The following is a 16,829-nucleotide window of genomic DNA, read 5'->3' on the forward strand; positions in this document are numbered from 1 at the left end:
AACTTTGGATTCAAAGGGCATCATTTGGACTTACAGAACCAGTTTGGAGGGAGAAGAATGTCCTCTGGGAATCCCTAGCAAATCATTAGGAGCTAACCAATGTCCCAGAAAACCAGAGATTTCCACACGTTGCCCTGGATTTCACTGCAAGTCGTGGCCCTGACCTAAGGGCACACAATGAAGGTTCCAAGAAGCTGGGGTCACAGATCCACAAGTAACCCCAGTGGGCATGCAGTCCAGATATTATTGGAAATAAAATGGTTGAACTGGAACCCTTTGAGTGTTTCATGCTAATGAAGATATTCAGTGGTGTGCACAAGAATTGATACCACGACCATGTCTGCTGGATGAGGAATATATTGTAAGCTTGGACTTCAGTCAGAATGGAGTCATTCATCCAGTGACCACAGAGCCTGCAGGTGTGAGGCATTGCAATATCGAGCCAACAGGCAGTGAAGCCACCATCTGGTACCAAAGAGGGCAGGTCATAGCCATGTGCAGAGGGGACTCAAGGGATGCACAGCCCCTCGGCAATATAACAGCAAAGATTTCATTCCTAAAGGACCTCTGAGCAAGTGCAGAAGCAGGAACAGAGAATTTTCTCCAGGTCAGAACTCTAAAATCCAAAGCTGATGGGATGTGAACAGCACAAAACACCCAGGAGGAATGAAGAATTTTAACTGGATCAGAGCAGAGGTTATTACCTAAGAAAGCAAGAATTAGAAAAATTAGTAACCAAACCCAATATGTCATCATTTGTTGTATCAGTCATGCTTGTATTTCCTGTCTGGTAACCATTTTTCTGGATCTTTTAATTACCCTCATCTCGAGTCCTCTCTATTAATACCTTCATTGAAAGAACTCCTCCACATACTGCTGTTGACAAACAGGTGGCTTGGGTGAGCCCTGACATCACTTTGGGACACTGTTCCCAGACTGGGCAAAGCCAGGGACGGGGCTTCCTTAGAGAAAGCCACTTAAGTGTGGTGGCTCTCTGAGAGCTCTCCACCACCCACTCACGAGAGCCTGCTCACACATCCATGAGGGATGATACCCACAGACTGAAGTCCTCTCCCACATCTTATCTTGGCTCCCTGCCCCTCCACAGAGCACCTACTACCCATGCCCACGTGTCTTTGAAATCTCCAGGCCATACTTACTAGAGTAAACATGATGGCCTCCCAGTGAAGGGATGAACCCAGGGAGCCAGGAAAAAAAGGCAGATCTTTGAAGTGCTGAGGTTCCTTTATTTCCCAGAATATAAAAAGACTCATTCCTCTGAAATACCATCTCCCAAAAGCATCAGGCAGAGAAGGTCTAGGGCATTTGGTTCCTGTGTCTGAGACAGTCTATGACTGTGTGGGTTTTTATTTGAGGTTTGGTTCGTGCTGTTCTTCCATGACTATGGGACCTGTCTGTGCACCCTGTCCACGCCCCATTCTGTGCCCTGGTCCTGCCCAGAAGCCTTTCTACTTCACATCTCTGGGTCTGAGCCAAAACTGTCCAAGACTGACCGAATCTGTGATCCTTCCCATGGCTTTCCAGGTCCAGAGATGTGCCTGGGCCTAATTATTGCCTATTCCTAAAATTATGATTGTTTAATTATACCTGTGGTCATTTCTGATTGTTAACTGTCTTGGTCAATGTCTGCTGCCATTGTGATTATACCTGTCTATGGGGATGATATTCAGAATATTTAACTACTGGTCCAGAAGCAGCCGATGAGAACAGATGCCCACCGTGAACAACCAAGGCATTCCAGCTGGGTCGTCCATGGTTCATCGAGCAATCTCAGTTCGGTGACATAAAACCCTGAAAGTGCTGTATTTTTTTCCACTGCTGCCTTCAACCATGCTCTTTCAGAATCCTTCCCTGTCATTTAATGACATCTCGAGCGGATCCTGCGGGTCTCTGGTCACTCTGTTATTGGAAGTCTCGTCCAGCCCACAGGATATACCTGATTTCAACCCAGAGCAGGCAGGCTGCCTGGATGGGGAGAGAGGGCACTGGCCTGTCTCCCTCCTCCTCTCTGCTCTCTTCTGGAAACAGAAGCCAGGGTGGGGGATGAGAGAGATGTCAGGTGTCCTCTGCCATGACTGGTCACCTGCAGCAGTGGGGAGGTGTCCCTGATCTTACCCCGGCTCCATCTGGCTTCATTGGCTATTGGTTGTGGCTTTAACGTGTGTTGGGTGGATGGTGCCTGTGGCTTTCTTGGAGCCAGCTTCCTCCATCACTGAGGACAGCTCCCTTGGGCCCCATCAGCAGTCCACAGCCCAACTTCTCCTCAGGGGGCATCACTGAGCCACAGCAGCAGGCACGTGGGCAGCCCTGGGGCCTCTGGGTTCTAATCCCCGTGCTCCTGCCCAGAGAGTCACAGGAACCTCCTTTCCTGTCCTCAGACGGCCCCAAGCAACAACCCCCTGTTCTCATCCTCTTCCACCAAGATACTCCCCTAGCCCCCTCCTTTTAACCCCTGACTTCAGAAATCTCCAGGAGACAAGCAGGCACCAACCCCTATGGCCAGGTAGACCCTGAAACTCCAAGGGTCGGGTCAAACTCTCCCTAGATCTCTTACTCCCACTGCAGTCCTGACCACGGGGGACCAACACAGCAGCACCAGCCAGCCACCCTCTGGAGACCTCTCTCCTCTCTCAGGGCTCTGGGAGAAGGAGTGGGCAGTAGAAACGAAGCCTGCTCTCCACAAACCCTGCACTGCTGTCAACGTGAACAAGTCCCTTCTCTCCCTAACTGGCTCTTTTTATGGAAAAAGGAAGCTGGAGACGGGGTTAGGGGAGGGTGCTGACTGTCAGGATCACGGTTTGTTGGAGAGATACCTGGCCCCTGTGGTTACCAAACTCCATCTTTAGAATGTGGGGTGCTCAGCAGCCCCTTCCTCAGCTTTGGGCTGATGTAACAGTCCAGAGGTAACTGAGAAAACCCTGTTCCCCATCCAGTTCCCCACCATTGTCTTTGTCTGCTCCTCGGCCTGTACCAGTTCTCATAGTTGTGTCTCTGGCCTGTTGCTGTTCCAAGCTCTCTGTGATCAGGCATCTGGGATTTCTTCTCCGTCCCCATGCCATGGGTTTATGATGATGTCTGTCTGTCTGATGAGGGACTCTCTTTGTGCCTGCAACCATGGCTCAGGGCCCACCTTGGGATATCTGCGACCATGTCTCTGGGACAGTGTTTCTATGCCCAAGCCTGCACCTAGCCCGACTGGGAGGCTAAGATGACTCTACACCAGTGGCCCTGCTCAGTTCAGGCCTTTTGGCAGGGACAGTTCATGTGAACAGGAAGGACAGAGATGGACTATCACACAGAGTATCAGTGACCAGGCCAGGATGGGGATAAAAGGCAGCCCTCTGGCCCCCCAGCACAGGAGGTGCTGCTTCTCTCCCACTTACCTCTCTTGTCTCTAACTGCATGGACCAAAGGGAAAGCTTTGGAAAAATCATCTCAACAAGTAGATTTCCTCTCCTCTGTCCATGTTCTTCTTTTTTTTTTTTTTTTTAAGAACAGGTAGTATGGCCCTTCCCTTCCTTTAGTTTACAAAGATTTTATTCCTAAATGAATTATGAATAATTAAAACTCCACTCCATTTGTTCTCTATTGTTGTTAATTGAAAAAATTAAAGATGCATGGGCTGCAGCCCCTGGGGTGGCCCTGGGAGAAGCTGGTGGGCAGCGCAGGGGGGGAGATGTGCCAGCATCTCGGCAGCCTGCAGCCAGTGCAGCCTCTGCGCGGGCACCTGGTCGACCACTGGAAACACTCCCCTGGCCTGTCCTCACCACTTCCAGCAGAACGTGCAGAAGGTATAATGTTATCTCTTTCCTTAATGCACATTTCTCTCTGCCTGTGTAAAGCCAGGGTACATTTATCATTCAAAAAATGGGGAAAGCTGCACTCATTTCTCTTGACTGGCTCTCAGGGTGATCCAGGCCCCGGGTGCCATGGTGACCTGCTGGTTGTGGGATGTGACATCTTCCAAAGACACCAGGTAAAAACTGAAGTCTGATCAGGCAGGTTGGTGCCTGCTTGTCTCCTGGAGATTTCTGAAGACTAATCACACTGCCCAGCCCTTGCCACGCAGAGCAGATAGGTACAGACCTGGAGCTGAACAAACCAAGGTCAACGTCTTTCACCTGGAACCTGGGCCCGGCATGGGCTCACCCAACTTGGTGGGACTTTGCCTTTATCCTCGTTTCCCTCCCCTGTTACTCTGAAGTCCTCTCTACCACAGTTTGCTTGGGCTCATCAGACCACCCCCACTGCCTGCTTAGCACATGCTTGGTACTCACAAGTGCTTGTTGAATGAATGAGTCATGTCTATAGTGCTGGGCTAACACTCCTAAGTCTGAAGCAGAGTCAACATTATATTAGCCATTACACACTAACTAGGGTAACAAACAACCCCGAATTCCAGTGGTTGAACACAATAAGCATTTGATTCTAATGACCCCTTATGCACAGTCTGATGCTCTCCCGAGTGGCTCTCCTGAAACACCAAAACTCAGAGCCCCAGGGCCCTTCCCCTTGCAGCCTACCCCACTCTCTGAGAGCTCCTTGTAATATTCTCCATTCGGTGGTGGATAAAGAAAGAGTGGAAAACGCCCTGCCATGCATTATAATTGTTCCTGCCCTCTCCTCCCTCATCGAGACTCCAGAGGCTCTGTCCTCCAGGTCTTCCCCACCTGGTCCATACAGCATGAGCTCTTGCAATGTCTAGTCTCCTTATCCTTAAGAATGACCTCCCATTGCCTCAGGCCCTCTCCAAGGAGGGCTTCCCCAGCACACTCTATCATTATAAGCTTCCCTTGACACAAGATAAACTACGGGGCTGAAGCAATGCAGCTGAGGGCAGAAACTGGCTGGGGTTCAGGTTGCCCCTCTGGCTGGGGTTCTTGCCCCCTTAGCAGGTGCCCTTTATTTGGTGGGCAGAAGGGCCTTCCCCAGCCTCCCCCCACAAAGGCTAGGCTAAGATGTCACTGCCCAGGGGAACAAGCTCTCCCCAGGCAGGCAGGTAACAGGTGAGGCCAGTGACCACGGCTGGTTCCTCGGGACCACTGCCCAATTTGAGCTCTGTTTCCCTTTCCTTTTAGGCAGTCCTGTGAGAGGGATGGAGACTTTGCATCCGGGAACCCAGGGCAAGCCACATTCTAATGAGCGGCTTCCCTCCTTGGGTTGTGAGCAGCGTTTGCTCGAAGGTGTGCCTTGCTGAGAGTTCTGCTTTCTGCATTTCGCTTCCCACTTTTAATGTTCCCCTGATCCAATTTCCTTTGCAATAAATAAAAAAATAAAATAAAATGTTTTCCTTGAATACAAACCTACTCACTGCAAGAGGCCTGGGTGGCACATAAACTAGGAAAGATCCGTTCTCTTCATTAAAGCAGTCAGTCCTTAAGCCCCACACTTTCTTCCTCCCCACCGTCTGCCTTGATCTCATGGAAGTGAAACCACAGCCTCCACTCCCTCGGGAAGCTCACTCCCAGAGGTTCAGACTCTAATAAACCTCAGGCCAAAGGATCCCACAGGCATCACAAGTGTTAGAGCCAGTCCAGAGCCTGGAGAAAAATGGGCAGCAGCAGAACTAGGTGGCAGGACCAGTGGTGGAGGCAGCTTCCCCCCGGAGTTTGGATTTCTGTGTGTCTCAACAGCCCAGGAAGTTACCTTTGAGATGCTCCACAGTGATCATGGTGCCATAGAAGGGGAGCTGGAGGCAAGTACCCTCTAACCACTGATCAGGCCCTCGGCTCCCTGCACCTGCTTCTGATACGAGCCCGCCGGGTCCGGTGGTGCTACAGTGAGCAAGGCTCTCCACTGACCCTGCCCCCAGCATTACCCCCACAGAGCTCCCTGTGCATGCCACTCCCACTTCAGGGAGGGGCTGGTTGCATCCCAAAATCTTCCCCTGGCTCTTGGACTGGCAGCGCCATCACCTGCTGCCAGGCTAACTCATGGATGGATGCCTCAGTTTTGGATGCAGTGCTCTTTCAGACAGTACTTGGAATGTCTCCACCTCCTTCAGGGCACTGAAGCCTACTTTTACACAACTATTTCTTTTTAAGTAAGCTCTACGCCCAACGTGGGGCTCCAACTCATGACCCTGAGATCAGGAGTCACAAGCTCTTACTGACTGAGCTAGCCAGGCGCCCCTTGAGCTCTACTTTCAGGCCTTTTCAGAGCCATGTAGAGAGAGAAGAGGTGATTTGGGGAATAATCACTGTCCCATTCGGTGCAAACCCACCAGACTTGGTTGGTCAATGTTGAATCTGAACTATTTACAAGTTTTCTTTAATTCAAATACTTACAGAGGAAATGTTTTCTTACTGCTTTGGACTAGTCAACCACCGACTGACGAGCATGTATGGTGCACCCATGCACCCACCCCTGCTAAAACGGTGGGGTGGAGATAGAGATAAAGATGTTGCCCTACCTCCAAGAGCTTAGTCCAATTGAATGGATCAGACACACACCTGAAAAATGAGATGAAATCAGAACAATTTAAGGCCAAACGAGACATTTAAGGGAAGCAGAAAGTAAAACTGTAACAAGAGCTACTATTCCTGGAATGCACACCCACTCTGTGTCTCAAAGATCTTTAATCTTCACAACTACTCCTGAAATAGGTATTATTATTAGCCCCGTTCACAATGAGAAAACTCACGCTTAGGGAGATGAAGTGATTTTCCTGAGGTCACACAGCCAGTAAATAAGGCAATTGAAATTCAAAGTCCACTCTATTGATTCCAAAGCCTGGGCTTCTACCCACCATGCAGCCTCAGAAGACACGTGCCCATGGAGAGAAGCCTCTGAGGCAGACCTCAATTCAACATGAAGAGACTTGCTAATCGCCCAGTTACGGAATAGGCTGTGTCGAGTAAATGAGTCCCCTCCCACAGAGAGCTTCAGAGGCTGGAAGGTCCTCAAGCAAGTGAAAGAAGAATCCGGGCCTGACAGGAGGTTGGGCAAATACATCCTAGGTGGTAAATGCTATCTCATTGCTGAGGAAGTGGGATTTGGAAGGGCTAGAATTTGAGGAGAAAGGTCAGGAAGGTGGCAGATGCGTTGGCCAAGATGCAGACATAGGGATCACAGGTGTGCCAGAGGGTAGTAAGTAAACCTGATGGGCTGAAGCAAAGACTCTGTGTTGGCCAAGTCTCCCCTTGCAATGGGCAAGGCCTAGCAAGGCACTGGGGTTGGGTTAAGAGGGCTGGGGAAGTGGCCAGGAAGATTTGAAGAGGTGGGAAAGGTGGGGAGAAATGAGTGCCACATTCTCAGGAGAGCCATGCCACAAATATAGAAAACTCAATTCTGCCTTCAAGAGCAAGGAGCCAGCCATTTGCATCCAAAAATTGGGTGGCTCAGTCAGTTAGGTGTCCAACTCTTGATTTCGGCTCAGGTCATGATCTCAGGATCATGAGATTGAGCCCCACGTCAGGCTCAGCACTCATGGGGGAGTCTGCTGGAGATTATCTCCCTCTCCCTTTGCCCCTCCCCCTTCTCGTGCTCTCTCTCTCTCTCTCTAATAAATAAATAAATCTTAAAAAAAAAGAGGCCAGGCCACCACAGAGTCAGGAACTGGGAAGTAAGAACCAGGCTGGGAGTCCTTGGAAGTGCTTCTGGCTAGAGAGTCAATGTCAGAAGTGCCCTTCCTTGCAGCCACATGGGTTAAAGGAGCAGGGGGGTTGGGATCAAACAGGGTTGAGAATGGTGGGCTCACATCTCCCCAGGGGGGCTGGCCTCACAGCCACAGGGGGCAGATTTACCCCAGAAGTGTCCCCTACCCATAGCACAGCAAAGCCCTTGGAGGATGAAGAGAAAATCAGACCGTGAGACCAGAACGCCCAAACCAGTCCAGAGCACGGTGACATGGCGCCCATCCCAGAACATCCATCTGGGCAGAGATGAGGAAATTGCAGGCCTGAATCTGCTCTTTGCCATTTTCTGGAAATGGCTTCACTGGTTCACTTGTTTTAAAAAAAAAAAAGGAAGGAAAGGAAGGAATATGGGCCAATTCTGAGGGCTAATTGCCTTTGCTCTCAACTAGAGCCCATGCTTTTTCCGGCAAACATGCTCTCCTGGTGCTGCGCAGCCAGACCCACTCTCCATTTCCAATCAGCCCTGAAAATAGCCCTTGATAGAGAGAATAGGAAGAACAAAGAGAAATTTAGAGGAGCAGAGAGAGGGAAGAAAAGTCATGCCTAACTGACAGCACAGACGTTGTTTTCATAAAGAGCCCTTCAGTTGGTCCCTGATTTGTCTCCAACAGCAAGGTGTTAAATAAATCCCAAGAAACACACTTGGACCAAGACCAAGGGTTCTTTGACATTTTTAGGTCACAGAATCTGGAAAAACATGGACCCTCTCTCACAAGGAAAATGCACATCAACACATATTCCGTATATTAACTCAGGGGCTCATAGACCCCACTGGAAACCCCAACCACAGACCCTGGTTAAGAACCATCATATAGGTAATCTCTTTTTTAAAGACTTTCCTACTTGTTTCTCTCTCTCTCTCTCTCTCTCTGTGTGTGTGCGTGTGTGTGTGTGTGTTTAAGGGAAAGTTTGAACTGAATCTCTTCAGGCATAGTCTAAGGGATTTTTTTAATTTGTTCAATTCAAAATCTTGGAAGCCTTTCTGCAAATAAGTGAGTGTGAGGGTCCAAAGAGGGGGGTGGTTCTGTGTGAGCCATTCTCCGCAAAGACAGATGCTAAGGGAGTCAATGCTCAGTCCCGGAATTCTCAGAAGAGCCAGAGACATGAGTCCCTCACCTCCAGGCCTCAGTGAGAACATGGGTACCACCTAAAAAGCTAATAATGGCTACGGGCTATGCAGGGGCTGTTGGAGCCCTGAGCCTCATGCCTGTGGAGAACGGTCTATGCCAAGGCATCCCAAACTTTACTGTGGATCCAAATCCCCTGAGGTCTTGTTAAAATTCAGATTCTGATCCAGTAGGTCTGCAATGGGAGTGGAGAGCCTGCGTTTCTAGTAAGCTCCCAGGTAATGCTGATGCTGCTTTAAGTAACAGGAGTCCATGCAATTACCTCCTCCTGGCTGAAGCCCTAGAAAAGACCTTGAATGCATGCTCTGGAAGATGGAGCACCGTTGGGATACCCCAGACATAAATGTCTCCTGAACCGAGTGTGATGTTACTGGAGTTGATGACAAGGGTGCCTACAATACCAAGGGCTAGAACTTCCTCCTGGGCTGTCCAGAGATAGCAAATGGTGGGGTGCCCCTTCCATCCCTGAATCCATCGCCCAACCAGCCCAGGGCCATGGACACAATAGGCATCCTTAAGTGAGTGACTAATTGAGAGCCCCATAAACAGGCATGGTCCATTTTCTAGCAGGGCAGGGGGTGTGGCCTATAGTCCGGGATCTCCAGGAGGCAGAAAATAAGGCTGAGGGACCATTGCACTCAGAGATCTGGTCTACAGTGCCTCATGTGGGCCAGTGAGCCTGCAGGTGGCAGGGAGCATCTCTGATATGGCCCAGGAAGGCAGAGAGAGGCCTACCTGGGAGCAACGCTACCTCGGGGCCTCTCCCAGCACATTACAGACTGTCAGCCTAATAGACCTGCACTGAGTGCCCGGGGGAAAGTCAGTTCCAATCAGGCCGTGATCTGTGGCCAGCAGACAAACACAGGGCGATGGCAGATCTGGCCTCTGAAGGAAGCAAGTCTGGCCCTCCTGCTCCCTCAAACAAGCTTGCTCCTGAAGAAGAGGGGAAAAATCAGGCCTGGGTTTTCCCCACAGCCAGCGAAGGGGCCTCTCTTCTGTCTTTTTTGTCCAAAAACAACATTAAGAAGATACTGCCGCTCTGGCTCTCTTGAGACCCTGAACTACAGATGCTCGGAGCAGGAGCAAATCCTGAGGCAATGTGGACCAGCCTCACATCTTGGCCTGTCCCCAGTGCTCGAGGGCCTCAGATCTGTGGTCATAGCCTCTGAGTAAATTGGACAGGTCACTTCTGAAGATAGCTGCCAGCTGATCCCGGGTCACAAACACCCACCTAGCAGGAATACGTGAGATTCGGCACGCAGCAAGCACGCATGAGGTTATGGGAGAGCTACCACCACCCTTAGAAACACACACATGAGGGCAAGGGTGCAGCCCTAACTAGGGACTTGAATTAATTCCACAAATACTTAAGCACCTACTATGTGTTGCTCTGTGTTCTCTGCTGCTGCAGGGCCGAGAGAGCTTGCCTGAGCTGGTCTCCTCTCACATGAACTGAAACAGAAGCTTCTCTGTCCCACTTTCTACATCCAAAACACACTGCAGGGATTTGGGGATGATGTGGCTAAATTTAAAAGCAAGTGCCTTCATCAGCCTTTTAAAAAAAATGTGCAAGAAACATTTGGAGCTCTTCGGTTTGTCCTCTCCCCCCTGGAAACTGTCCTCCCCACCTCCTCCGGCTCCCAACTTTGAAGCTATGGAAAAAATTGGCATCCAGCCCACAGTTTATAGAATCAGACCTCTGGGCTCCCGGCTCTGACACGCATGCAGGAGTGACTAATTCCTGTCTGAGTCCTGGAGCAGCGTTCCTCTGGTGTAAGTAGTACGTCCTGCTGAGGACATGAGATCACCAGGATAAAGCACTCAGCACAGGGCTGACACAGAGTGGGCCCTCAATGAATGGCAGCTATTACAACCATGACCCCGATGGAGACAGAGAAGGTGGACACGGATGCCCAGTTTCCCCATCTGTGCTCCCCTCTACGCTTTCCCTCCCCAGGCACAGGAGAGGGTCATGATCAACCCCAACCTGGAGGCCACCCGGTTCCCTCGCTCTGTGCTGAACCAAAGTCACCCTTCTTTCTGGACTCTACCATCCTAAAGATGGCCCACAGAGATGGGATATGTCCATGGGCCATCCCGGGGAGGAGGCCTTGAGACGGGCCCTGAGTGATTTCATCAGGCTGCAGAGGCTGCTGGTGTGCATGGTATGCTCTGGTTGAGTAAAGCACAGCGGAAAATTACTTTGTCAATCACCTCTGAGGGAAGGGGGTCTGGCAGAAGCTTAGGATTTCATTGGTGCCTGCCATGGGAGCCTCATCTTTTGTACAGACTATTTTTAGCATAAATAATGTACACTCTGTTATATTGTCAAAACTGACAGATGAGCATTCTTGTGGCACCCACAGACCACTTATTCACTTGGGAAAATGTTAGAAAATGTTAAATGAGCTTCTCCCAACCATGGCGCAAAAAGCCGTGTACCATGACCTGCGTGACAGGGGCTTCTACCCCCTGACTTCTGTCATAATTGTCCTGGCCTCTGAACCCCGCAGCCGGGATTCAGACTCAACTCCGCGGCAGATGCCATCTTCATCAAAGACTCAGCCAGGGGTAGCTGAGTCCAGGGAGCGCAGTTTGACAGAGCATTTGCAAAACTGTATATTGTAGGGTACGAGGTGATGGGATGAGAACTCCATCATCACTGGGGGCCTAGAAAACCACCTGTGATTCTCTATCATCCTGTCTCACAGCACTGGCCTCCTCCTTGGTCTCACCCCCAGGGGAGCCACTGCTTGGGTCCAGCTAAAGGGACAAGAAATGCAGTATGCCTATCACACAGGGAGACCTCGATCAGCCCATTTCTCAGGTCCTCCTGAGATTAAGGAATTCTTTGTTTTGTGAGTTGGTTTGACATTTTGTTTTTGCTTTGTTGCCTCCTCCACTGACTAGGCTCTTCTGACCACATCCCTGCATGATAGCGCCCGGCACGCTATATGCGGCCCAGCATGCTTTCTTCCTCTCATCACCCAGCTAGTTCTGCTTGCTCTTTAGGTCTCTGCAGGGATGTCACTTCCATAGCCAGGCCATTTCTGGCCACCTGACTTCAGGCAAACCGTCTTATTTCTTTGCTCTCAGAGCACCCTGCATTTTTCCTGCAGAACATCATAACAGTTTGCATGGATTACTGATTTGTCTCCCTCATTTGCTTGCAAGTTCTCCAAGAGTGGGGACATGCCAATTTTGTTTGCCACTATTTACTAGCACCCAGCACAAGGCCTGGCCTGGAGTCCAGCACAGAGTAGGGATTCATTAAGTAATATTCAGAGGCAATTGAATGAATGAACAAATGAATGAATGAGTGGATGGAGGGATGGATGAAGAAAAGGTTAAATGAGTGAATACTAAGAGGGATGCAAGAATAGTCTAGACAGAAAGCCTCCAGAATTCTTTATATTCCTTAATCCACTCCATTCATCCATTAAAGAGGGAGGATCTTTTATCACCTAAAACAAGTGAAATGCATGACTCCTTGTGGGGAAAAAAAAAAAAAAGAAAATTAAGCAAATGCAATTGTGTGTCCTTTGGGATGACTGAGGAAGGGCTCAGGGGAGGGGAAGACCCAAAAATATCTTTCTGGACACTGAAAAAGGTGCAAGCAGATCTATGCAAAACCATTGTAAGTCTTGCTTCCCTAAAGAAGTAAATATGGTGCCAAATTCTGGGATTCCCAGCCTGCTACAGACAAATGCTGAGGGCTGGATGCATCGAGCCTCCTTCTCCTGGGAAGCCTTTCCTGCCCTCCCCAGCCTGCTAAGCTCTCTGCGGCACTCCCCTTGTACCTCACTGAGTCACTGTGTTTGGCTCCTTGCACTTGCTCCCCTGGCATCCCAAAGAGGTGGACTCTGAGCTCTATGTAGCGTGATCATAACCAGACCCATGGCTGGGCATGCTCCCCAAGGCTAGTTGGTCTATTGCTTGATCACAATCATAGGAGTAGTAAATTTCAACAGCAAGAGCAGATTAAGAAAGGTACTATAGCACGACACAGCTTGAAGAATGAAGATGTAGGGTACAAATAGAGAAGAAATAGTGAGAGACAGTGCCACCTGCCTATTAGAGAACAGCTTTGAATCGGGTTCAATTTCAGCTGTTCAGCTGAGCCACTGTGCATCCCCCCCTGGATGCCAGACACAGACATAGGTACCGGGTGGCAGAGGGGGAGGGCCAGATGGGAGTGCACAGAATAAGCAGACCCAGGCCCTGCCCAGCAGAGGCTCCCAGCGGTTGACCCCAAAGACAGGCACTCAAGTTCCTGCCGCCCGAGGCAAACTATGAACAGCCCAGGGAGGACTGTGGACACGCCTCACCCAAGTTTCTCCAGCAAGTCTGCCCTCCAAGCTGGCAGAGCATTCTTCTCTCCCCGACAGTGGGAAAATTACCCAACGAGAGGTGTTGCCAGACGTGTGGTCAAGTGGACCATGGAGGACTGGATTAGAAGGTGAAGAGGCACCAGGATACACCTGCAGGAGAAAGGGGAGGGCGGCGGCAGAGTGGGAGGGGGCAGAAGTCAAGCCAGAAGCCTCGACATGGATGGCTCCTTGCAGAGCTTGCTAGAACCCAGAGATCTCTCCCCAGGGAGAGAGGGAAAGATAAAACCTGCAGCCATCTCCCCAGGTACAGAGATGCAAAATATCCTAATGGGGGAGGTTCAGGGGAGGCCAGGAGAAAGAGGGAGAAAGAGAGAGAACGAGAGAGAGCACAAGAGCTGTCTGAGAAAGTTGCTGTCCAGACTGTTATCAGGCATGGCACTGGCCTCCTATGAGTGGACACAGCCTTGCTCCCAGCCCTGGACAGACACTAGTCTCCTGTGACAAATTCACTAGCAAGAGCTGTGGAGGGTCCCAGGTTGTACCCTGCTTACATGCTAACAAGTTAGCCCGTCCCAGTTTCCTGGATGCAGGTAGAAGGCATGAGACTCCGGGCCAGAAAAAAAGCACTCTGTTCCTCAGGGTTCAGCAAGCAGCATGAGCATCAGATTTGCTTTGGCTGTTCTTGCCTGCCCAAACTCCAGGGGCAGGGGGTGGTGTGGGGGGGCCCAGGCAGATGCTGCACGCACAGCGGGTTTGCCTCACTGCTGAGGGGATCCAAGCTTAGGAAACCAAACCTTTTAAAATGGGCATAAGCCTGCCTGAATTTTGTCCTGGAGGGAGACATTATCTTCACTATACTGGACAGTAAAAATACCTGCTACTGTTCTTTACCCGCAGAGGGAGACCCAGTCTGTATCTTCCAAGGCTATTTGCTACACAAATATCCCAGAAGATAGAGTCAGAAACAAAGGCCATCCGTGCCTCTGCTCCCAAGATGTGCAAAAATGCAAGGAATGGGGGGATAATTGTCCTGCAACACTCAAACACTACAGACAGATAGAGTCCTACCCTCCCACCACAGCTCCCGCCTCACCTCTGGATGGAGCACAGGATGATGCAGGCAAGGGATGCTTCGTGAAGGGACAGTCCTTGAGCCTGATCTGGAAGGATGGCAGACACAACCTCACATTACACTCCTCTTTCTGAGGAATGCCTCCTCCAAATTCCACTCTAAAACATGGGGCAACCAGGGTACAGAGAAGCAAGGAACTATGCATGAGCAAACAGAATTCCCTCTGCCCTCCCCGAGGGAAAAAGATGGTGTAGGGATTTTTCAGGATTGCCTAGAACCTGAATCACATTGGAGGCCATTCCCTGGCCACAGAATGAGCATTCCTTATTGACCCCAATCTCTCTTTTCATTTGTCTGTGGCACATCCCACTCCTCCCTCCCAGTAATGGCATTCCCTAAAGTTATCCAAATAAAACCTCAAGGATCCTGCCCCCCGCTCACCCCCCACCTCCAGCCCCAGTTCACGCTTCAAAACAGCCAGAGGGGAAGGGTGCCTGCAAACACGCCTCCCTCCTCACAGCAGACAAGTGGTGAGAAATTTCAGTCGGGTCAAGTCTGGTTTACCTTCTACACTCATTGTAGAGATAACTAATTCACAAATCTTGCACTTAGAAGACAGGTCAGATGGCCATTTCTGTGACTCCTCTGATCATTTTGCTTTTACCTACGGGGGGCAAGAAGGACCACTCAGGGTCACTCTCTGACCTATAAACTGTCAGCCGTAAGTCACAGCCCTGAAGCCCACCCTGTCCTTTCTCACAGAATTTATAGTAGTGAGAGCCCATGCCATGTCACCGGACCCCCATCTGAGCAGCCCTCTCCTCAGGTCTGTCTAGCGGTTTCCATGAACCCCTAATCTTCTCCCCCTCTCCCCAGGATCTCTTAAATAAATGTTACATGATCAATTACTGCATTGCCCTATTTAATTGATTTATATGCACTTTAAAAAGCTTTACACTGAACAGGAAACACATCTATCATAATTCTTGATTGAATTGGAGAAAGGAGAATGGAGAAGGGGAATTAAAATTTATTGAGCACTTACTATGTGCCAGGTAATGAACAAGGTACTTTCCATACATTACTGAGTTTAACCCTCACAGCTGCCATGTGAGGGAGGGATTTTCCCCTCTTTAATGAGGAAACAGACCTACAGAGGTTAGGGGACTTGCCCAATGTACCAAAGCTTCTAGAAGAAGCAAAATTCAACTGTAGCTCTGATTCCTTGCCAACATATACTTCAGGATTTAAATATCAAGTGCTTCTATAAAAATTATGAATAAGGAATATAACCCTTATGGTGGCATTGTCTCATTGAGAAAATCAGAGTCTACTTGCATTCTTTCCTCGTACCACATCGTGTGCTAGAACCAAAAGTGCCCTGTGCACCATCTCACACTAAAGGGTACTAAGGAGTGTGGGGACGGGTGAGGAAGGGTGCTGGGGGGTAAGGTAAGCATGTTTGGAAAGCCTGAGAGTTTTCTCTCTAAACATTAGCACTTAAAAAAAAAAAAAACTTAGCCATTAAAAAACTCTTCAGCTATTTCTATTCAATACCATTGTGGGAGGGTACAGAGAACATTCATTTATTCCACGGTGTTCGTGGGAGACAACTCACTGCGTGTGGGCCAGGCAGGCAGCAAAAAAGCAAGCTGCTCAGAGTCCCTTGGAGCTTGTATTCTGGAAGTATACAAGTGACACTCAAATCTGCAACCACCCATTAGCCATGACCTTGAGCAGACAGAATAGACATGGGTCCCAGTGCTGGGCAGAGTCCAGTGGAGGGGACGGCTGATCTGAGACTTGTGTGGCAAGGAGGACATAAGCCCTGTACCTTCCCTTGATGACACAGGGTGGGCATTGTCAGTGCAATCACAGGGAGCCCCAAGACCCAAGCAAGGCTTGGCTTGTTAGCCTGGATTCTCCAGACAGAACCAGGATGATAGAAAGAGAGAAAGATAAGGATAGAGACAGAGGTATTACAAGGAATATTAAGGAACTGGCTCATGAAGTTATAGAGGCTAATTCCCAAGATCTGTAAATTGATAAGCTGGAGACCCAGGAGAGCCAATGGTGTAGTTCTACTCCAAGCCCAAAAGCCAGAGAAACAGGAGAGCAGATGGTATAAGTTCCAGTCTGAGTCCAAGTCCAAAGATAGGAGAAGGTCAATGTCCCAGTTCAAAGACAGTCAGGAAGAAAAGAGTTCCTCCTTCTTCAAGGGAAGGCCGGACTTTTTGTCCTATTTGGGCCTTCAACTGATTGGATGAGACCCACCAATGTTGAAGAAGGCAATCTGCTTTACTCAGTCTACTGATCCATATGTTAATCTCATCCCCAAACCTTCACATGCCCAGAACACATCCAGAATAATGTCTGACCACACACATGGGCACCCCACGGTTCATCAAGTTGACACATAAAATTAACCATCATACTTGGGAAAGTATTTACCCCTTTTCTATATCGAGCCAAACTGCTGGGTTCTGTGGGCTTGTGTCTGTTTTGCAATATTTCTGTCTCTTATTACCAGACAGTCTACTATCATCTCGGGTAGTCACAATCCCTGCCCGTAGAAGGACCTCTCTTCACTTCTAATTCACTCTGGGTTTTAAAACCAGCCTGCTGCTCTTGCCACAATTTA

At 49.6% G+C, this 16,829-nt stretch overlaps 1 long non-coding RNA gene across 3 annotated transcripts in view; it reads right to left on the reverse strand.

The window, feature by feature from the left end:
• Nucleotides 1-322: 322 nt before the first annotated feature.
• Nucleotides 323-16,829, reverse strand: part of LOC118543515 (uncharacterized) — a 53,509-nt gene continuing 37,002 nt past the window's right edge. For all 3 annotated transcript variants that reach the window (XR_013441618.1, XR_013441616.1, XR_013441617.1), the window contains one exon: nt 323-704. This is a non-coding gene — a long non-coding RNA (uncharacterized LOC118543515). The remainder of the gene's footprint in view (nt 705-16,829) is intronic.

This window comes from Halichoerus grypus, chromosome 10, assembly GCF_964656455.1.
Source record: "Halichoerus grypus chromosome 10, mHalGry1.hap1.1, whole genome shotgun sequence".
Classification (NCBI taxonomy): Eukaryota; Metazoa; Chordata; class Mammalia; order Carnivora; family Phocidae; genus Halichoerus; species Halichoerus grypus.